At 49.6% G+C, this 24,360-nt stretch overlaps 1 protein-coding gene across 2 annotated transcripts in view; it reads left to right on the forward strand.

Moving 5' to 3' along the window:
- TBATA (thymus, brain and testes associated) overlaps nucleotides 1-24,360 on the forward strand; it is a 211,979-nt gene that overhangs the window by 139,079 nt on the left and 48,540 nt on the right. The gene's annotated exons all lie outside the window — the stretch shown is intronic.

A 24,360-nucleotide genomic window follows, 5' to 3' on the forward strand; every position in this document is an offset into this window, starting at 1 on the left:
AAGGGACTCACGTCTGAGCATACCCTGCCAACTTATGGCGAACAAAGTAGTACAAAAGGGGGTGGTGATGGACGGAGCATCTGAACCAATCAAACACTCACACCCAGTCAACAGATCTGGGTTTAATCCATCACAGTTCTTTAGCCCACTCTGCCACCCCAGTTCAGACAAGGCCATATGCAAATCAGTCTGACCCTGTGCCTCATGGGAACAGTCCAGCCCGAACTGCCAAGCCATGCGTTCCCTGGACCGGAAACAAGCTTCCGAGGACCGGTTTCTGACATTTCAGCCGTCTTCAGCCCGGCTCGCTTGAATCCAGTGGCAAAGTGAGCAAGGGACTCACGTCTGAGCATACCCTGCCAACTTATGGCGAACAAAGTGGTACAAAAGGGGGTGGTGATGGACGGAGCATCTGAACCAATCATACACTCACACCCAGTCAACAGATCTGGGTTTAATCCATCACCGTTCTTTAGCACACTCTGCCACCCCAGTTCAGACATGGCCAAATGCAAATCAGTCTGACCCTGTGCCTCATGGGAACAGTCCAGCCCGAACTGCCAAGCCATGCCTTCCCTGGACCGGAAACAAGCTTCCGAGGACCGGTTTCTGGCATTTCAGCCGTCTTCAGCCAGGCTTGCTTGAATCCAGTTGCAAAGTGAGCAAGGGACTCACGTCTGAGCATACCCTGCCAACTTATGGTGAACAAAGTGGTACAAAAGGGGGTGGTGAAGGACGGAGCATCTGAACCAATCAAACACTCACACCCAGTAAACAGATCTGGGTTTAATCCATCACCGTTCTTTAGCCCACTCTGCCACCCCAGTTCAGACATGGCTATATGCAAATCAGTCTGACCCTGTGCCTCATGGGAACAGTCCAGCCCGAACTTCCAAGCCATGCCTTCCCTGGACCGGAAACAAGCTTCCGAGGACCGGTTTCCGGCATTTCAGCCGTCTTCAGCCCGGCTTGCTTGAATCCAGTGGCAAAGTGAGCAAGGGACTCACGTCTGAGCATACCCTGCCAACTTATGGCGAAGAAAGTGGTACAAAAGGAGGTGGTGATGGACGGAGCATCTGAACCAAATCAAACACTCACACCCAGTCAACAGATCTGGGTTTAATCCATCACCGTTCTTTAACCCACTCTGCCACCCCAGTTCAGACATGGCCATATGCAAATCAGTCTGACCCTGTGCCTCATGGGAACAGTCCAGCCCGAACTGCCAGGCCATGCCTTCCCTGGACCGGAAACAAGCTTCCGAGGACCGGTTTCTGACATTTCAGCCGTCTTCAGCCCGGCTCGCTTGAATGCAGTGGCAAAGTGAGCAAGGGACTCACGTCTGAGCATACCCTGCCAACTTATGGCGAACAAAGTGGTACAAAAGGGGGTGGTGATGGACGGAGCATCTGAACCAATCAAACACTCACACCCAGTCAACAGATCTGGGTTTAATCCATCACCGTTCTTTAGCCCACTCTGCCACCCCAGTTCAGACATGGCCATATGCAAATCAGTCTGACCCTGTGCCTCATGGGAACAGTCCAGCCCGAACTGCCAAGCCATGCCTTCCCTGGACCGGAAACAAGCTTCCGAGGACCGGTTTCTGGCATTTCAGCCGTCTTCAGCCAGGCTTGCTTGAATCCAGTGGCAAAGTGAGCAAGGGACTCACGTCTGAGCATACCCTGCAACTTATGGTGAACAAAGTGGTACAAAAGGGGGTGGTGAAGGACAGAGCATCTGAACCAATCAAACACTCACATCCAGTCAACAGATCTGGGTTTAATCCATCACTGTTCTTTAGCCCATTCTGCCACCCAAGTTCAGACATGGCCATATGCAAATCAGTCTGACCCTGTGCCTCATTGAAACAGTCCACCCCGAACTGCCAAGCCATGCCTTCCCTGGACCGGAAACAAGCTTCCGAGGACCGGTTTATGGCATTTCAGCCGTCTTCAGCCCGGCTTGCTTGAATCCAGTGGCAAAGTGAGCAAGGGATTCACATCTGAGCAAACCCTGCCAACTTATGGCGAACAAAGTGGTACAAAATGGGGTGGTGATGGACGGAGCATCTGAACCAATCAAACACTCACACCCAGTCAACAGATCTGGGTTTAATCCATCACCGTTCTTTAGCCCACTCTGCCACCCCAGTTCAGACATGGCTATTTGCAAATCAGTCTGACCCTGTGCCTCATGGGAACAGTCCAGCCTGAACTGCCAAGCCATGCCTTCCCTGGACCGGAAACAAGCTTCCGAGGACCGGTTTCGGGCATTTCAGCCGTCTTCAGCCCGGCTTGCTTGAATCCTGTGGCAAAGTGAGCAAGGGACTCACGTCTGAGCATACCCTGCCAACTTATGGCGAACAAAGTGGTACAAAAGGGGGTGGTGATGGACGGAGCATCTGAACCAATCAAACACTCAAACCCAGTCAACAGATCTGGGTTTAATCCATCACAGTTCTTTAGCCCACTCTGCCACCCCAGTTCAGACATGGCCATATGCAAATCAGTCTGACCCTGTGCCTCATGGGAACAGTCCAGCCCGAACTGCCAAGCCATGCCTTCCCTGGACCGGAAACAAGCTTCCGAGGACCGGTTTCTGGCATTTCAGCCGTCTTCAGCCCGGCTTGCATGAATCCAGTGGCAAAGTGAGCAAGGGACTCACGTCTGAGCATACCCTGCCAACTTATGGCGAACAAAGTGGTACAAAAGGGGGTGGTGGTGGACGGAGCATCTGAACCAATCAAACACTCACACCCAGTAAACAGATCTGGGTTTAATCCATCACCGTTCTTTAGCCCACTCTGCCACCCCAGTTCAGACATGGCTATATGCAAATCAGTCTGACCCTGTGCCTCATGGGAACAGTCCAGCCCGAACTGCCAAGCCATGCCTTCCCTGGACCGGAAACAAGCTTCCGAGGACCGGTTTCCGGCATTTCAGCCGTCTTCAGCCCGGCTTGCTTGAATCCAGTGGCAAAGTGAGCAAGGGACTCACGTCTGAGCATAGCCTGCCAACTTATGGCAAACAAAGTGGTACAAAAGGGGGTGTGATGGACGGAGCATCTGAACCAATCAAACACTCACACCCAGTCAACAGATCTGGGTTTAATCCATCACCGTTCTTTAGCCCACTGTGCCACCCCAGTTCAGACATGGCCATATGCAAATCAGTCTGACCCTGTGCCTCATGGGAACAGTCCAGCCCGAACTGCCAGGCCATGCCTTCCCTGGACCGGAAACAAGCTTCCGAGGACCGGTTTCTGACATTTCAGCCGTCTTCAGCCCGGCTTGCTTGAATCCAGTGGCAAAGTGAGCAAGGGACTCACGTCTGAGCATACCATGCCAACTTATGGCGAACAAAGTGGTACAAAAGGGGGTGGTGATGGACGGAGCATCTGAACTAATCAAACACTCACACCCAGTCAACAGATCTGGGTTTAATCCATCACCGTTCTTTAGCCCACTCTGCCACCCCAGTTCAGACATCGCCATATGCAAATCAGTCTGATCCTGTGCCTCATGGGAACAGTCCAGCCCGAACTGCCAAGCCATGCCTTCCCTGGACCGGAAACAAGCTTCCGAGGACCGGTTTCTGGCATTTCAGCCGTCTTCAGCCCGGCTTGCTTGAATCCAGTGGCAAAGTGAGCAAGGGACTCACGTCTGAGCATACCCTGCCAACTTATGGCGAACAAAGTGGTACAAAAGGGGGTGGTGATGGACGGAGCATCTGAACCAATCAAACACTCACACCCAGTCAACAGATCTGGGTTTAATCCATCACCGTTCTTTAGCCCACTCTGCCACCCCAGTTCAGACATGGCCATATGCAAATCAGTCTGACCCTGTGCCTCATGGGAACAGTCCAGCCCGAACTGCCAGGCCATGCCTTCCCTGGACCGGAAACAAGCTTCCGAGGACCGGTTTCTGACATTTCAGCCGTCTTCAGCCCGGCTCGCTTGAATCCAGTGGCAAAGTGAGCAAGGGAGTCACGTCTGAGCATACCCTGCCAACTTATGGCAAACAAAGTGGTACAAAAGGGGGTGGTGATGGACGGAGCATCTGAACCAATCAAACACTCACACCCAGTCAACAGATCTGGGTTTAATCCATCACCGTTCTTTAGCCCACTCTGCCACCCCAGTTCAGACATGGCCATATGCAAATCAGTCTGACCCTGTGCCTCATGGGAAAAGTCCAGCCCGAACTGCCAAGTCATGCCTTCCCTGGACCGGAAACAAGCTTCCGAGGACCGGTTTCTGGCATTTCAGCCGTCTTCAGCCAGGCTTGCTTGAATCCAGTGGCAAAGTGAGCAAGGGACTCACGTCTGAGCATACCCTGCCAACTTATGGTGAACAAAGTGGTACAAAAGGGGGTGGTGAAGGACGGAGCATCTGAACCAATCAAACACTCACATCCAGTCAGCAGATCTGGGTTTAATCCATCACCGTTCTTTAGCCCATTCTGCCACCCCAGTTCAGACATGGCCATATGCAAATCAGTCTGACCCTGTGCCTCATGGGAACAGTCCAGCCCGAACTGCCAAGCCATGCCTTCCCTGGACCGGAAACAAGCTTCCGAGGACCGGTTTATGGCATTTCAGCCGTCTTCAGCCCGGCTTGCTTGAATCCAATGGCAAAGTGAGCAAGGGATTCACGTCTGAGCATACCCTGCCAACTTATGGCGAACAAAGTGGTACAAAAGGGGGTGGTGATGGACGGAGCATCTGAACCAATCAAACACTCACACCCAGTCAACAGATCTGGGTTTAATCCATCACCGTTCTTTAGCCCACTCTGCCACCCCAGTTCAGACATCGTAAATATGCAAATCAGTCTGACCCTGTGCCTCATAGGAACAGTCCAGCCGAACTGCCAAGCCATGCCTTCCCTGGACCGGAAACAAGCTTCCGAGGACCGGTTTCTGGCATTTCAGCCGTCTTCAGCCCGGCTTGCTTGAATCCAGTGGCAAAGTGAGCCACGGACTCACGTCTGAGCAAACCCTGCCAACTTATGGCGAACAAAGTGGTACAAAAGGGGGTGGTGATGGACGGAGCATCTGAACTAATCAAACACTCACACCCAGTCAACAGATCTGGGTTTAATCCATCACCGTTCTTTAGACCACTCTGCCACCCCAGTTCAGACATGGTCATATGCAAATCAGTCTGACCCTGTGCCTCATGGGAACAGTCCAGTGTGAACTGCCAAGCCATGCCTTCACTGGACCGGAAACAAGCTTCCGACGACCGGTTTCTGGCATTTCAGCCGTCTTCAGCCCGGCTTGCTTGAATCCAGTGGCAAAGTCAGCGTTTTGCATTTCTCGAAGATAAGGCACCAAAATTCTTCTCCATTGATCGGGGCACCAGACACCACGCCAGCCTCCCCTTCCTGCACACCACCCCTTCATAGCTTGCCTCCTCATTTATCGTGATCTACTGCTGCAACGATTTCGCACTAGGGGCTCTGAGATTGTGACGATAACAGCGTATCCTGATTTTACCATGGAGGAGGCCAGGGCTCTTAGTCCAAAGTTAAGCAACGTCTCAGAGAGTCATAATTTAAGTATGCTCTTTTGTTCCTGACAAAACTCTGAGTTGTGGCTGGAGAAACAACCCACATCTTCCACTTCCTGGAGGATGTGTGGACCTGGCTACAAGCTAAGGATCCGGTGTGTACTCTGCCTCAAGACTCAAGTGCAGGCGACTGGCTGGTGCTCAAATTCAGATGCCACAGATGCAGATACCTCAAGACAAAACCAACAAAGGATTAGGTGGCAATGGAGTAGACCTGAGTAGTATTGGAAGCCTCCCTTCAATCTCTATGCACCTCTGTGCTCTGAGCGCCAAATGGAGTCAGGTTTGCTTTTATCGCTGGGTCCATCAGGTCCGAAAGTCACCCCACTATAGGCAGATAACTTATAAGGCTGGGTCACTTATTCCTGTCTTGGTGTGGTGAGTCTCATTCTGAATTTGATATCCCCCGAAGTTAGGCAGCTCTGTTTGGGAGGCTGGTTGGCACACCATCTGAGAAGGGCCCACACCACGGACACAGTAAACACAGAGATTCTCACACTGATGATGAGACTGATGATGAGACTGGATCCCTGATGCAACGCCACGTCCCACCAGTATTCCCATGTGAACTCTAATAACAGTTTTTTTCTCTTACACTGTTATTGTTTTATAGTTGTGGATTTTGTATGGGCTCTTACAGAGCTACTGTCCCGGGAGGGAACCAGTCACCCTGGATGTTTGATGTTACTGTTTACCACGCTGCTCTGGTTCTGTCTAATGATGGAATTGTGGCTCAAATGCATGCCACGCAGTAGTGCCTGACCACATGGGGAGGGACACAATGGGTGTGACCACATGCCGGCTGGGTGAAAGTTGGGTCCCCACTCTCTTAATAGCTGACTTTGCCACTAAAATCCATGGCTGGGTTGGCCCCTGCAGGGCATCAATCCTGGGGGCGGGGATCAGCTGTCCCGTTTGTGTGTTGCTATGATCTGCGAAAATACTCTGATGATGTCAATGACTGGGTTTGCTGTTCAGGCATGTGTTACCTGGGGGCACCTGATCACATGGAGGTGTTTATTATTAGGGGTGACTGCAGGATGGCTGGGGGAACAGAGGGACTCCACATCCTTTACATTTGACCCTACTACTGAAGTCCATGGCTGCGGCGACACCTGACACTTACACCCTGCAATATCATGTCATCACCTGGAACATATGCGGAATGGCCACTTCAACTAAGAGGTACCGTATTCATGCCCACCTTAAATGTCACCGCGTACACATTGCTATGCTCCAGGAAACACAACTTACCATCACAGAATTACATTAGGTTCATACAAAATGGAGGGGACAGGTGTACGGCACATTCACATCGATTTTCACTCATGGGGTTCTCATCTGGATTGCCCACGGGTCCCCTTTGTCGTGGGCACACAGAGGGTGGACACCAACGGCCACTATGTGATATTAGAAGGCAATCTGAAAGGGGCTTCCTTTACACTCGTAACGATATATGCCCCCAACATGAATCAATCAGGTTTGTTCAACACACTAACACTGGTGCTCTTCAAAGACCTGTTGTCCCCCGTGCTGTGGGGAGGTGACTTTAACTGTGTACTGAATGTAAGCCTTGACCAGTCCACCCCCCTGTGCATGCGGCTGCCAGTAATCACACCACACAGCACTTTGGTTGCTGGCTTACACTTTTGCATCTATACAGCGCATGGTGATTGGAGCGCGAATATTCATATTACCTTCAAGTGTACGACAAACACACTAGAATTGACCTGTTTCTGTGCGATGGCCAGATCAGTTCACCCGGGGGAAATATTTAGCGTGTATCTTATAGGATCATTGCCACTATTGCTTGCCCTGAGCTGGGGCCAATTATTTTCTACCTTAACCACATGATGACTGCAGGTCGAAGCTCTCTCTAATGCTGCATTTCGTGCAGGCTTGGTGCAATGCATTGAACAGTATTTTGAACTCAAAATGGTGGCTCAACTTATTCTCGAGCCACCGAATGGATTGCTCACAAGGTCGTGGTGCCTGGCCACTGCCTGGCTGCATCCTGGGGGATACACTGGTGTCTGCTTGAGGAACTGTCAGTTATCAAGCATGACCTACGATCCCTGGATATGCGGGTCACCAATCAGGCGACTCTGGCTGAACAACTTCAGCAACTACATAAGCAACGAAAAGAGGCAGAGGCACTCCTGTTCGGACACAACCTATGGAAGATGGGCAGTCCTGCAGCAAGCTGAGGGGAGCAGCTCGATGTAGGCTGCCAGAGTGACTCACATATGACGCATAAATAATGCTCAACACAGATTTATCCTTTTGCGTTTCTGCATGAACATGATCCCGCTACTCCTCTGAGATATCCCCAAAATAAATATAAATTAGCAGACCTCTTACCCTGTCCCTTTAACAACTATGCAGTACAGTCAGATCTACACATTGTAGTATTTTGCAAGACCTATACAGAGGAAAGGAAAACATTCATACTCCCAATCCTGAGGTACCACAATTTTAGGCAGTGCCGGGTGGCCCTGTACTTTTTAAAAACTCTACTGGATCTATTTGTATGCTGTTCTGTTGCCTCATTTTTGTGGGCTTGTCTTAGGAAGAGGAAAAAGGTAGGGCGACATTTTAGTAGCAACAACTAATTAATTAATTTTAAATTCTGAACTGCTTTGATCATAAATGTTTTTATATGAATTTACCCGGATCACTGCAACTGTTTAATTCTTGTTTTAAATGTGAAAATATATGTGTATATATTGTGTTGGAATTTTTAGATAAGTTCTGCTTTTATGATCCGTTTAAAAAAGATTGAATAAAGATGTGTGACAGACTCATATATGAAGATCAACAACGATCGCCAGTGTGTGCAATCTGTCGGCCCGATGGTAAGCCGGTCACCTCGCAGTTAACCCTTAACGCAACCCTCTCGGGATTATTACCAGGAGTTGTAAACTGTGCCCAAACCCCGACCCCTGAGCAAGCACATGAGTTCTCCCATGGCTTACAACTGGCCCGGTTGAACCCATTGCAGTGCAGCAAACTGGTCAAACCCTACAATTGGAAAAGATATGTGCGGCCATCTCCCAGATGTCCCATAAAACAAGGCCCCAGGCAGCATTGGACTCCCAATTGAGTATTATACCACCTTCACTACTCAAGCCACCCAGCACCTGCTCAACATGTTCAACTAAGCTAAAGCATGGGGCTGCCTTCCAAACACACTATTGGAGGCCCTGACCGTGGTTCTTCACAAACCTGGATAGAGACTTGCTTGAAATTCTCTCTTACCGTCCCCTCTCCTTGCTCAACTTAGACTGCAAGATCTTGGGCAGAGTACTGGTGAACCATCTGCTCCCTATAATTCACTCGCTTGTCTACAGCGACCAATCCAGATTCATACCGGGTCGTAGTATGTTCCTCAATATCTGCTGTCTCCTACGCCTTCTGCATGACACCCTGGCAGATGTCCTTGATGTCGATACCCTGATTTGGGATTTACTTCGTCTAACCCTTACTAACATAGGGGTTGGATTGGCGTTTCTGGCCTGGATCCACACTCTATACTCTGGACCAATGGTGTGGGTGAAGACTGGTCAGCTGATCTCCGATAGTTTCAGCATTGGTAGAGGCACCAGATAGGGCTATCCATTTTTTGCTCTTCTTTGTCTTGGCCAAGGAGCCTCAGGCCTCCCGGTTTCACCAATGGACAATGGCCTACGGCATCTTAGAAGGCAGCATGCATCATGTAATCTCGTTGTATGCGAACAACTCCCTGGTCCTTCTGCAAGACTTCGGGTCCACTCTTCCTGGCCTCATGTGGCTGCTGTATGACTTTGGGACCGTATCAGGGTTGTGCGTGAAGTAGCCAAAATCCTGCCTGTTCCCCCTAGATCCCAGGCCAGCCCTACATCGGACTGACTCCATTGGGTCCCATCTGCAAAGGTTCTATGACACCTTTAAATACCTGGGTGTCTGGATCTATCGTACTGAGTAAGATCTCAAGAAAGGTAACATTGAAAAAGCGGTTGTCTTCATCCAATCTCTGCCTTTCTGGCCCTTGCTCCCTCTGTTACTGTTGGGCCGAGTGGTGATCTCTAAAATGAGGGTATTACCTCAACTACTGTTTCTTTGCAGCCCTCCCAAATGTGCTTCCACAGAGTTTCTTCCTTGAACTAAATGGATTACTGCTATAATTGATATGGAGCGTGGGTCAGCGCAGAGTTGCATTGATCAGACTTCAACTAGCATTATTAGAGGGTGGGCTTGTAGCGCCTAACTTTGAACTTTATTACGCTGCCCCACAACTGCAGTGGCCACCGGCGTGGTTATGGGCACAAAACTGCCCTGAGTTCCCGCTCATTCATGCGGGCTGTCTGGTGTGAACACCTTCACCTGGCTTTCCAACACTACCGTCCGCCCTCATGGGGAGAAGAAACAAATGGCAGTGGCTCGCCCATGCCGGTGAAGAAATGTACACAGCAAAACGAAAGGGGATGATGGACGGAGTGTTGAACATTGCAAGCACTCACCCCCTGTCAACTGATCTGGGTTTAATCCATCATCATTCTTTAGCTCACTCCGCCACCCCAGTTCAGACATGGCCATATGCAAATTAGTCTGACCCTGTCTCTCATGGGAACAGTCCAGCCCAAACTGCTAAACCTTGTCTTCCCTGGACCAAAAACAAGCATCCTGGGACCGGTTTCTGGCTAATCAGCCGTCATCAGCCATGCTAGCTTGAATCCAGTGGCAAAGTAAGCAAGGGACCCACATCTGGGCATACCCTGCTAATTTAGGGCGAACAAAGCAAAACCAAAGGGGATGATGGACAGAGTGTTGAACATTGCAAGCACTCACCCCCAGTGAACTGATCTGGGTTTAATCCATCATCATTCTTTAGCTCACTCCGCCACCCCAGCTCAGACATGGTCATATGCAAATCAGTCTGACCCTGTCTCTCATGGGAACAGTCCAGCCCAAACTGCTACGCCATGTCTTCCCTGGACCGGAAACAAGCAACGGGTCCAGGGAAGACATGGCTTGGCAGTTCGGGCTGGACTGTTCCCATGAGGCACAGGGTCAGACATTATGCTGGGACAATGATTCATACATGTGTAAATCAATGTATAGGGAATGTTGCATATGACAATAAGAGATACGAGGTGTTGTAGTCACCTGTGGTCCATACTGGCAGGCCTTGTATGCTCCAATGCTTAGTTGGGGTTGTGTACACTAATACGAATGTATCACTACCCAAAGGAACAGTAGTTAGTACCTTCAAATGAGGAAAGATTGAGGAAGAAAATAACTTTCTAAACTCATGCCTTGCAGTTTGCATGCAGTGGTTCATAACGCACTTTGTTATATTCAAAGGATTGTTACCTATGAACTGCTAGTAATAAAAAGTTCTCTATGACAAAACCCACTGACCTATCTACAAATTAATAGAATTCTGTGAAAGGCATGTTACAAGAGGTGCTTTGCAGGATGCACCTTAAACTTCTATGTATATGCTACTTTATGATGAGTGAAAACTGTCACTAGACAAAACAAAGACATCTTCACCAAGAACATTAACCACTAGACTTATCATGCAAATATTATTATGCTCTGAAAATCACTTGGCACACAAAGATCTCTTCAGCAGGTGATTTAACACTACAAGATATTTTAAAATGCACCATCGTTGTGATCCAATTAAGTAAAGCCAGGAAACTCATTGGGTTCTTCCTCAACTTACAGGAGCTCACTCATGACTGGGATGCACCACAACAAGTTTGTGCAGCTAATTTTGTGGTGGCCTGGGTCGGGTCGCAGGTAGTGGCCACTGCAGCCACTAGTGGTGTTGAATGATAGGCTGTCGTGTGGGTGAGAACCATATGTAACCTAGTAGCTTAAACTTTCATCCTTCTAATGTTAGTAAAACAAAGACTGCTGGTTAATAAGTGACCCTATTTTTAAATCTATGTGTTGCAGTTTTACAGTGTCAGCTATAAACCCATTTATTATTATATAAATAATGGTAATAATAATAGTAGCTGGCAGCTTAGCCTTCTCACAATACTCTTCAAGTTCTCTGACCATGAGGGTGCAAAACCTCTCTCATTCCAAACTCAAGGGCCCATAAAGCAGAAAATTGAGGAAGCCAGACCACATTATACAGCAAAACCAAAAGAGTAGACTGGAGGGCCTCATGTGGCTGACATCGTCATTATAAACCTAGCCAGGTGAAAATATTTAAATAGCTGTTTTTATTCAAGTGAAATGCTCAAGTGCAAGTTTATGTGAACTTTCCACATGTGCAATACACAGAACTGCTTTTAGCAAAAGTTTGCTACATATGTGATAGGGCTTTTGTCAAACAAGCTTTGCTTCAGTGAGTTTGCTATTTAGATCTTGAAAACTGTTACATGAAAAATTAGAAAACAGAATTTTCCCAATATTTTCTCATTTTTTCATTGGAAAGAACATCAATAGTGCAAAACTCATTTAAACATATTTACCCAACAGTTTCATAGAGGACTACGAACTTTTTGCCATAAAAATATTTCAAATTAATAATTAGTTCACATAGTTTAAGTGTCTCTATATCTCTTCCCTCCTTGACATCCTGGTACAAAAGACTTTAATATCAATGGAACAAAACCCCTTTATGCTAGTCTTTAATACTCAAGCACCAAGAATAAGACAAAACTGGAAAATCCCTCCATGTTTTAACAAGGGCAAAATGTTGTAGATGGACATCTTAATAGTGAAATGTGCATATTATGGTGTCTCCAAATGGGAATTGGTCCGTCGCAATCCCTGATAAAGATTTTTTGAACTGTATGGTAAGGTGTTAAATAGATTCATTAATGTTGTTGGTGCTAGTGGGTAAATCCTCCTGAGTATGAGGATAGAATGAAAACAAGCGCCGTCCCCGGACAGGGAAGCATCTCCCAATCGCACTCAGTTATGAAATGTTCAATAAATTCATATGAACTTGTTTGTTGAATGTTATATTGAAAATTCTTTATTTATAAATTCTTTATCATTGTTCTGTTCTTGAATTCATTGGATTTTACTTTCCTTAGTAAGATCCGTTCAATACATCAATTTAGATGTACTTAGAAGTAGCCCATGAATTATTCACAAAGTTTTCTTTATGAACCATCACAGAGATTATTCGCCATCACCAGCTATTTTAATCACTTGCACTCCCGTTCATAATGCGTTCACTTGTTCACCTTCTATTATTTATAAACATAACATTCACTCGTGTTCTTTCGCTATGCGCCCATCTTCATTCGTTCACCGTTTAGCATTTGTAAACACAACTTTCGTTTTTACGATCAGTCACTCTTTATTCTGACGTTCACATGATATTCAAGGTATCATTCCGAGATTACAGTCGATCCCACTGATTGTCACTGCATAGAAGTTAAGCACAGCATTGCATGTTACAATATATTGGATACAGTGAAACTGAAATGTACTGAGCCAATGCCAATTCTATGTTTGCAGAATAAGACCCCTGATGAAGGGTAATGCTCGAAATGCATTGGGCTCAAATTGTTGTATTGAACAGATGTTACTGAGGAAAGTAAAATCCAATGAATTCAAGAACAGAACAATGATAAAGAATATATAAATAAATAATGTTCACAATAAGATTTAACAAGCAAGTTTGTATGAATGTATTGAACATTTCATAGCTGAGAGCAATTGGGAGACACTTCCCGGTCCGGGGACGGCGCTTGTTTTCATATCGTGGTGTTCTAACAGCGGGGGGTGGAAAGGAAGTGCAGCGGAGCAGCATGCTTGCTGAAGAGCTGTGTGCGTAACTTGATGGCAATGTATCGGAGTAGAATAGCTCAGGGTTAACACCCTTGCTGCAGAGTTTGGCTGTGTAATTTCTAGCTTACAGTTGCCTATACCATTAAGATAACTCAGAGGGTTATGCTCTTTTGTGACAGAGTCTAGGACCACTAAGTGTACTAGACATGGTAAAACACAACCCACAAAAGGATCCAGTAAAAGGCCACAATCCAGGAAGAGTTAACTCAGCAATAGGTTGGGCAATCATTACTGCTATGATTAAAAGCGCAAAGAAACTATGCCATGCACGTTGTATATTATAGGAGGAAGGACACTTTTCAGCCAGGAGTACTGCAAGGATGTTGGTGATGTGGGTGGGGTGGGCTGTCACAATGTCAGGAAGGGATGGTGGATGCTTCAGTGCAAGCAGAGGTTAATCTGAGTTACTGCCTATCACAGCACAGGTGGCCGCGATGCAAGTTGTTCCTGATGCATGAGGTAATGCCCCTACAGCACTTCTTACTCTGTTATCAAGTCCAGAGAAGTCGGGTATAGATGAGCGAGGGGGCCGGAATGAGAGGAGAGAGGCTCAGTAACATGAAAGCAGCTCAGGTTTGAACACTGAAGCGTATCTAAAAGTAATAAAATCTCATCAAGGGATCTGTTTGAACGTATCAAGAAATCGCATGTAAAGTGAAAGAACTCATGTTTTACAAAACAACGGGTAAAATTGCAAGATTGAATGCAATTATTCCCCCCACTCCGTGGGCCCTGTCTTTGTACAGCAAAGGGATGATAAACCAGCTTCCAAATAGAAATGAAATTGTCTTTTGGAACTTTAGCAGTCATTGTTTAGTAATAAAAGTGAATTTTTTTGTCGAGGTAAGAAGAACATAAGCAGAGCCAGCCCTGTTCAATGCTCACCTCCAGCGCATGAGCAGCGTTGTTTGTCATCTTTTGTTTCCAATACCCTGTGAAAATGAAAATTAGTAATGGCACTCAGTTCCATGCAATTGGCGCCCCCCAGAACTTGGCATCCGGTGAGACGGCACCGGTTGCAACACCCTAAAGCCGGCACTGCTTAAGAAGAATCTTGTAATCCTGCCAAAGTCTGCAATGCCCATGCTGTACAGCAGGAACAAAAGGCGATGGAAGAGCCAATAGACTCAAAGGGGAGCCCTTTTGGCTTTGCCAATGTTTGTTGTGTTTATCTTTCACTAATGCTGCCGCTGACCACTTGTTGAAACAAGATGGTGCTAATTCAGGCAGTATTCGTGCACAGTGCAGTGAGTACGCTGGGCACTGCATACTCCTGAAGATAGCATTGAGATTAATTTAATGGAAATGAAGAGAATCCAAACTACTGATATAACAATAAATTAGACATCCAAAGCTTTGTGCACTTAGAAATTGACAACATCAAAGTTTGTCTCCCTCAGTCTATAAGATTCATCCTCCTCCTCCTGTTGGCAAGCCAATGTCTACGTGTGATTTTCCACCTTCCAAGGCTCCTTCCGCTCTTTCATTACCATAGAGAAATACCTTTTACTCCTCGAGGATTACTTAACTGGAGGTGGAAGCTTCTGAAATGGATTAATGCCAAAAACTGTAAAGCAAGCTTAGCTAAGACAAAAACACGATTGAATAAAGCTCTGTCACAATCCTTTCAGGCTACATGTATTCATTTAAACTCCACTTATGAACTGCTCCAAATTCGTTTGTTTTCCCAAAGAAACTGCCTACCTTTTGATTTACAAGTAGATTCTGCCTGTTTCAATTGGCATATATATAGTTTCGTGAAAAAGGCAAAAGAAGAATGCATTTTTCTATGGCTCGTATGAAGGAGATATGTTTAATAAGCAACAATGGATGAAGTCAGTGCCTTTCTAAAACTGTGAAGGATCTACCACTACAAGCAAGAAACATGAATTAGCTAGAGACCCTCAAATCTGAGATACCTCCCAGGAAAGTATGATCACATCGGAAAGCCTAACGTTGAACACATTGATTTGTCTATTTCCATAATAGTGCAAGGTGTGTCTAGTTCCAGGTTCAGCACACAAGGATAATAAAAAAATCCCTTGCATAGCATATATCATTGACCATTAATCCCCTCCTGTATCATGGGAAGGGCAGTGATTAATTTGAGCAGGTGGTTGCTGGTGGGGCTCTCTTTTGGGTTCCGGGACTTAGCTTTACATCCTCAGACTTTGACCAAGAGAAATAAAGGTAGAAAAGTGGAAAAGAAGGAGGGAAAGAAAACGAAAATCAGCGTCAAAAGGAGAAAACAGAAGAATGGGAGCTTGTTCTTGAGTATTCACATAGGTAATTTAGGAACATTCGATTCAAATACACACAGTTTATCTACTTCCTACCTACACCTATCTTAAGCCAAACACAAACTGATAAAGAATGCCATAGGTGCACTCTACTAATTGTAGGCTTCATGCATATGGTCTGGAATGGTCATGTTATCACAAGAATCTGTTTAAAAGTTTCAGTAAAGTTGGAAAAGATGCTAAGTGGGTCTCACTTGAATAAGGCAGGAATCTGCTTGCTTGGTCTGTATTTTCTCCCAAAGAAGTCGAGGATTTGCTCCAAATTCTTAGACCTGGTTATGGTACTGGCGAAGGTGGCCATTGCAATGCACTGGTGTCCCCCAGATGGTCCACCACATAGTAGTTGCAACACGTTGATACATAGGTGGTGGTAAAAGGCTCTGCATTGTGTAGTGAGGAAAGGTCGGGGTATTGTACATGATCCATAGCAGATATATGGAGAACGCTGGTGAACACTTTCACAGAGCCTGATAATCTGGAATATCTGGGAAGTAAAATGCACTGGACTCCTGTTAGGAGATCACAGAGAAAATTGTGTTAGGACAACACAATGCGCAGAACAGCATAAATATAAGTGCCACTATGCAAAGTGGGAAGTTAAACTCTGCTTGTGTTTACATTTTTTATGAAATAGGGGGCTGGGAACAAGAGGTTTATGTTATATTGTTTTTTTATTTTGTATATGAACGCCAAAACCCTTTATAGGTAGATTCATTGTTATTGTCATAGACGTGTTACATAACTACAATTTAGAGATAGGACCAATCAGAATGCAACTGTTTCTTCAGGTAACAATCGTATTGTATAAGCTCTAATAATATTTTTACTGGGGGCGTGGCCAAGCGCATGGCCGACAGGACGTGAGCTCCCTCGGCTCCCTGCCGGCCGCCGCTTACATCCTGCATAAGTAATCCTTACAGCCCACCTCGGAGTGCTGTTTCTGGCTCCTGTGCTCCTGTGCTCCACGACCGTGCTGTGCCCCTCCGGTTCTGTCCTGGACGTTGTGGGCGCCTGGATTGTTGGTGAGCTCGACTTGACCGGCCAGACGCTGGGCCTGCCTGGGCTCGAGACCGGGAACTGCGGCCTGGCCTGATCATCCACGAATCTGGATACGGGGGGGACCCATTGTCATCGGGCTCCCCCCGCGGTTGCCGAGGTGCTGGTGTGACACTGGGACCATCTGGGGAAGGGGTGCCCAGGTGGGCCATCCCTGCTGTCCAGCTGAGGGCCCGCGGAGGAGGCAGCGGCTGCCGCAAATTGAGGCCGGGGATCGGGCCTAGCTACGGAGGTGCCGCAGGCTGCATGGAGGGCCCCACCACCATCTGAGACTTTTGCAGTGGCGGCGGCGGTGGGAGGAGCCTGGATTGCCGCACCACCCGGCCTGCAAGACGCGGTGAGGGGCTGCCGGGGCCGGTGGCGGTGCCGGCTGTGACCGATCGAGCGGCCTGGAGCGGGAGGAGTCCGCCTGGTCTGGGACTCGCTGCGCGGCCCGGGAGCCGCCCTGTGTGGTGCATCCTGCTGTCTGGGTCCCGGTCTCTGACTTGGAGCCACGGCCCTACGGTGTGGGGGCGTCCTGCTTACATCAGGACAGGGCCGAGTGCACTTGGGGCCCGGAGCTGGGCCGGCCCATTGAGACTGCGGGGAAAGGGTCTTCGGGGGTAGTGGCTGCCATCAGGGGCTTTCCCCCTTCCCTACAAGTATTGGTGCACAGTGGGACTGCGGAGGCCTACATCTTCACTGCCCAGGAGTAGGGTCACCAGTGCTCGGCCTGGAAGTGGCATACTGAGCCCCCTGGACAGGTCTCTACCTGGGGCATTAGCTTTGGGGCATGGCGCCTGGCTGTCCGGTGGCCTGGAGGAGGAACCCTGGGAGAGTCTGACCTACGGCTACTGGAGGTGGGTCTCTGTGGTGTTCGCCCACGCATAGCGCCGCCAGGGACTGGTTTCGGTGGCTGGGCCTCATCTCTCCTTGTGGTGCGTCGGAACCTGGGACGCGTCCCTGCAGCCTCTCCTGACCTGGCCGGCTCGAGGGCGGGCTAGCCCAGATAGGTGGCCGTGGCCCCGCGTGCCGGCCCCTATGGAACGATCCTTCGGAGTATACGCGGGCTGGAGCTGCGTGTGTGACGCCCCTGATCAGTGGGGGGCCCAGTTGAGGACATAGTGAGCCTGGTGGCCTGGTGCCTGGCCTAGGTGAGACATCTGGGTGGGCTGCTGTGTGCCGATGGGCTAGCAGATTGGGGACGTTTGAAAGGACCACCGCCACAATTCATGATGCGTAAGTATAGGACACCTTGGGCGGTGCACCCCAACACCATTACACAATACACTACACAGAGGCTCCCTTCACAGAGACTTACCCGCCAGTCGGGGCAGAAGGAGGGGGTTCCGGCGGCCGAGGAGCCGTTACGGGCGGAATTGTTGAAGGCGATACAGGGGTCCCACTCGGCCTTGGAGCATCAGATCGAGACTGTGTCCATTGACGTGAACCTCCTGCGGACTGACCTGCGCAAGGTTGCCGATAAAGTCACGGACGCGGAAGGGAATATCACGCAACTGCAGGGGGAAGTGGCGACCCTCAAGAAAACAGTATTCCAACTTTCGGCCACGACGAAGGCCCTGGAGCGCAGGGCGGAGGACGCAGAGGGGAGAGCACGCCGCAGCAACATCCACGTGCTGGGCATCCCGGAACGGGCGGAGGTGGGCCGCCCGGAGCGCTTCCTTGAGCACTGGATCTGTACGGTGTTGTGCCCCGATGGCCTCTCGGGCATATTTGTAATAGAGAGGGCACACAGAGCGTTGGTCCCTCCCCCGAGGGCTGGTGCACCTCCTCGGGCCTTCATCGCCAAAATCCTGAACTACCGTGACAGGGACTGCATTCTGCGTGCGGCGAGGGAAACCAAGGATCTTACTTTCGAGAATGCGCGGGTGTCCGTCTTCCCGGACTATACACAGTTGGTTCAGGAACAGCGCAAGTCCTTTTTGGCAGTCAAACAAAAGCTCAGGGAGTTGAACCTGCAATATATGCTGCTCTATCCGGCCAAGCTTAAGGTTATTTCCCAGGGGTAGGCCCACTTCTTCGAGGCTCCTGCGGACGTGTGGGAGTGGCTGGAGATCCAGGGAGATGATCTCCCCCCTGGAGAACGGGCTGGGGCTCGGAGTGCATGGGGGACCAGGCCGCGGAGGCGGCGCAGCTAGAGGCGACGTTGTGGATCCCGTGAGGATGAGAGGGCAGAGAGCAACCATGTTAGGGTGGGGGACGATGGCTCCCTACACATGGATTTACCGGCGGCGTCTCGACCTTCTTCTCCTGAGGACATCCTGGTACCTGATGCATTGCTGCCTTCTGCGGAGGAGGTTTTCCCGACCGGTGCAGCGGTCCCGGAAACGGCTGAGGCGCAGGGGTAGGAGCCCGATGGACTATTGTGAGGAGGGCCCAAGGCAGTCGTTGATTTGCTGAAGTTTGGACACATTGCTGGACACTGTATACACAGTAAGAGGGCTGTGATGGTTGGTGGGGGCCCTGCCTAATGCCGGGGTTTGAGAGTGGGGGCGCGGTTTGGGGGTCGGGGGGTGGTGTGAATGATGTCCTCCTGTGTTGTCGATACCGAGGTAGAGGTTGGTTTTTGGGTCCTGGAGGGCAGCCTGGGGGGGTCGGGCTGGGGGGGGTAGTTGATTTTTAGGGTTTCCTTTGCTTCTGAGTTAGTTTTCTGCAGAAGGTTGATGGGGAAGCTGTGTACGTCCTGGCACCAGCAGGGGGAGGGCATATCAGCAGGTTTAGTTGTTGCTAGTATATTGCTCATGGGTGGGGGTGGGGATGAAGGGGTAATGTTGTTGGGGGAAGTTGTTGGCATCGCATGTGTGACACGTTGGGCGCGGGATTGGAGGGACGCTGAGTCTGCTGTGTGGAAGGGTGGTGGTCTGCATCAGGGACAATGGGATACAAATTAGTCAGCTGGAATGTGAGGGGGCTTGGTACCTGTACGAAAAGATATAGAATACTGTCCTGGCTCCGTAGACATAAGGTTTTGATTGCCTGCTTGCAAGAGACTCATCTCACTGAGGAGGGGGCACAGAAATTGGCTAAGAGATGGCGGGGTCAGGTGTTCCATTTCTCTTATTCCTCATACGCCAGAGGGGTCCTGATCTGGGTGGCGCCTGGGGTTCCTTTTGCAGTCCAGTATGTGGAGGCCGATATTCAGGGTAGGTATTTGCTCGTCCGGGCTAGGCTGGACGGTAGGGAGGTCGTCCTTCTGAACTCGTATGCCCCGAATCTAGATGACCCGGGATTTTTCTTAACGCTGCAGGATGTATTAGTAGATGACCCAGTGACACCACTTTTCTGGCTGGGTGACTTTAATTGTGTTTTGGACTCGGTCCAAATAGGTCCCCGCCGAGAGAGGGCATGAAACCCCGAATGATGGCACAGCTACGAGCGGTTATGGAGTACATAGGGGCTGTCGATATTTGGCGACGGGCCCATCCAGCGTTGCGGATTTATACCTGCTTTTCTCCGACTCATAATACCCACAGCCGCCTAGATAGGGTGCTGGTTGCTAACGCGGAGAGCAGCATGTCCATGGAGGTGATACATCAGGCGCGCTATCTGTCCGACCACTCACCGGTGACCTGCTTGGTCAATTGGGGGGCTTCGGTTTCCCATCCACGTACTTGGAGGTTCCCCACGGATGTCCTTCGTGATTCCGTGGGCAAGTCGCACGTTGAGAAGGCCCTGAAGGACTATGTGGATCTCAATTGGGAGGTGGGGGACCTGTCGCTGGCCACTAAATGGGAGGCCCAGAAGGCCGTGGTGAGGGGCGCCTGTATGGGACTGATGTATGGAGTACGTAAACAGCTTGTCAGGGACTTGCAGACGGCAGAGGATGAGCTAGTGCGTGCCCAGTCCGCCGGGTTCCCTGACGACCTCCGGCGAGAAGACGAGCGGGTGGCCTAAGAGAGGGTCCATGATATACTGGAACGACTGGACAAGTACACCCTCGGCCAATACAGGCAGAGACTCCACAGGGAGGGAGACAAATCGGGGCAACTGCTGGCCTGGATCCTCCATAGGGAGCACACCCCGGAATGTATCTTGGCTCTGAGGGACGCCCGTGGCCTGGTGGTCCACTCGGAGAAAGAGATTTTGGAGACCCTTGGGTCCCATCTTCGGAGAGTGTATGCTGCGGACCCGGGCATCTCCGAGGCCTCTTATTCCCCCTATTTACGGGGGTTGGACCTTCCTTCTATCCCCGCGCCCATTCAGAAGGATTTGGATGCAGCGCTAACAGTGGCAGAGGTCCGAGCAGCTCTTGCCCGCCTGCCGCGGGCAAAGACACCGGGTAATGATGGCTACCCGCCTGAGTTTTACCAAGAGTTCAGGGACGTGGTGGCGCCTCTTCTAGTGCAGGTTTACGCTGAGGCCTTCAAGACTGGGGCACTCCCGCCGAGCATGTCCAGTGGGGACATATGTATGATTCTGAAACCAGGGGGGGACAATCTTGACCCTTCTGCATATCGCCCTATCACCATGATAAACACCGACGTTAAAATCTTGACTAAGTTGTTGGCCACCCGCTTGGCCCCTCATATGACGCATTTGGTTCATCCGGACCAATGCGGTTTTATTCCCGGACGCAACACCGCCATGAATTTGAGGCGCTTGAATCATGTCATGCACGAGGCCCGGGGGTCGGAGGAGCGGATGGCGCTTGTATCGGTCGATCTGGCTTAGGCGTTCGATACCGTGGATTGGGCTTACCTGCAGGAGGTTCTTAGGGTAATGGGCCTGGGCCCGAACTTTTGTCGTTGGGTCCGTATAATATATGCTTCCCCCAGTGCACGGGTGCGGCTGGGGACGGTGCGCTCGGAGGAGTGGCGGTTGGGGCGCGGGACAAGATAGGGGTGTCCCCTCTCGCCACTTCTCTTCGCCCTAGCGATAGAGCCGCTCGCGGTTCGGATTTATCTGGAGATGTCGCAGTGGGGCATTCAGGTGGGAAATACGTGTAACGTTATCTCCCTGTATGCGGATGATGCCTTATTTTATCTGAGGGCCCCAAGGGAGGCACTTCCTCTGTTGCTCGAACAACTGGATATGTTTGGAGATGCATCTGGGTTGCGTCTCAATAGGCGTAAGTCTTTGGTGTATCCCCTGTCGGGATTTGACTCGGCCCCTGAGTCCGATTTGCCGGACCTCGGGCTACATTGGGAAACAGACTCTTTTCGCTACCTCGGAATTCAGGTGGCACCCACGGAGGCGAGATCCCTGGCCTGTAATATTGATAGGGTGCTTCAGTCCCTCCAGCGCTCCGTCTCCTTCTGGAACACCCTCCCGCTATCTCTTATGGGCCGTTTGGCGGTAGCTAAAATGGTGATGTTGCCTAGGACTCTATATGTCTTGCAGAACACGCTGTGCCCTCTCCCTCCTAGGGTCTTTCGTGCCTTAAATACGCTCCTTACGTCCCTGCTCTGGGCGGGCGGACGGAGTCTGGTTGCGCTGCATACGGTGGTGCAATCCTTTGACGAAGGAGGCCTTGAGGCCCCGTGCTTTGATCTGTAATATTATGCCGCCCAGTTGCTGCCGGCGGCCAGGTGGTTTGCAGGTATGGACATCTGGGAGACACAGCTGTTGGCAGGGAGAGTGACAGTGCCGGAGCTTCAAATCGCGTTGATGAGAGGACGGGGGGCGAGTGCGACTCTGCCATACGTCGTGAGGCATACGGCGAACGTCTGGCACCGCTTCGTGGAGAGAGTGCTCCGTTCAGCGCCCTTTCATAGGGACCTACCGCTTTGGATCCTGGCGCCCATGGTGTCGTTGGAGGAACAGGCGGGAGGGGGGATGTGAGACCCTGGCGTACTTGTATCCCTCCGAGACCTTCCTGTCTTATGAACAGGCGGAGGAGAGGACAGTTCCTCCATTACCAGGGTTTGCGAGATGTGGTGAGGTCATTATGGACACAGTTTATGGAGGTTCCCCCGGTGACTCACACTCTGGATATTATTTTGTCTTGTGGCAAAGGGCGTCGTCTTATCTCACTGTTGTATGCGGCCATGCGTAGAGACTCTGCCCCCCGGTCCCCCTGGTGTGGGCGGCCTGGGAGGTGGATTTGGGGCTCCAATTGAACAGGACCAACGCAAGCGAATAGGAACCCTCACAAAGAAGGTCTCATGTAATGTGCGTTTTAAGCTCATACATTTTAATTTCTTGCACCGCACCTATCTCACTCTGGTCCTGCTACAGCGTTATTCCACGGATAGAGGGGGTGACTGCCCCAGATGTGGGGTGGGGGAGCAGGGTTCCTGCATTTGTCCTTGGATTGTCCTATGGTTCAGAGTTTTTGGGAGAGGGCGGTGGACCATATCACTGCCACTACAGGGATTCGTGTTCAGTTGACGCCCCTATACTGTTTGTTGGCTTTAGTACCTAGACCCAGGAAGAAGAAATTGGCTTATAGATTGATGCACTTGAAGCTGGTGTTAGCTAGGCGTCGGGTGGCTATAACTTGGATGGGTCAGAGGGCCCCAGAGATTCCCAGGTGGTTGAGTGATGTGCGGGAGTGGTCCCTGGCGGAGGAGGCACATATGCAGAGCTGTAGGAGGGATAAGAGGCTGCAGGAAGATCTGTTGGCATGGCGCATGCTATGTGCTGAGATTGGGGTTCTGGATCGCGCCTCACATAGTGAGTCAGAGTGGAGAACTATTCTCACCGATGGACTCAGCTACTGAGGAGGAGGACAGAGTTCTTCCCGGAGCCGGGGAGGAGGTGCAGTGAGGAGTGGGTCCTGGCCCGAATGCTCACAATTTGCTGGCTGCTATTTAATATTTTGTACAGTGTTATTGAAGCCTGTGTAACTCAGTGCGACTGCGGTTCGCCCGGCCGTGCCTTAATGAGTCTGTCAATGTGCATATGTGCTGTTTTGATGCCGCTGGGGGGGGGAGTTGTTTTATGTTTCTTCTGTGAAATGACAAAAATAAAGTTTAAAAAAATAATATATATATATATATGTATATATATATTTACATTGTATTCTAAGGCATAATTTTAAACTAATACAAATATTTAAAAGAAAAAAGAGAAAGCAGTCCACTGCTTAATTTGTGCCAGTGGTTGCAAATGCTAGGCACCGACACTTATTTCTGAATTTTCTTACTTATTTTCCATCATCAGATTTTAAACAAGTTATAAAAGGGAGAAAGAAGGAGAAAGAGAGAGAGGAAAATAATGATAGGGAATACAGGTATTAAACTAGAATCTGCAAGAATGAATGCAGGGTGGTGAGAGAAGAGGCTTGAGATGGAATCAAAATTAGACTGTTTGGCATCTACCTATCCAGGCATTTGGCACGAGAGGTGCCATAGCATTTTGCCCCTGGTGTGCTCACCAACAACTATAAAAAAGTGCTTTTTTAATTCCTTTAACCTAATGGCAGTGCCCTAAGGCTACTTTCATACCTTGTCTTATAAAAGTTCCTGCTTGTTCAAAAGATAGTAAGAAGGCAGTTAGCGGCCCACTTAATCAATGACAGTCTTTTATGTACACTTGAACTTTTCCTTTCTATCCACATTTTTCCTTTAGTACAGCTTGAAAAATATTGGAAATTAAGCTCGAAGGCACAGGTGGATAACACTGTGAGCAACCAATTATCGTGGGTACAACCTGTGCACTATTACTTAATCTATTTCCGT

The sequence above is a fragment of the Lissotriton helveticus genome, chromosome 5_1, assembly GCF_964261635.1.
Source record: "Lissotriton helveticus chromosome 5_1, aLisHel1.1, whole genome shotgun sequence".
NCBI classification, from domain to species: Eukaryota; Metazoa; Chordata; class Amphibia; order Caudata; family Salamandridae; genus Lissotriton; species Lissotriton helveticus.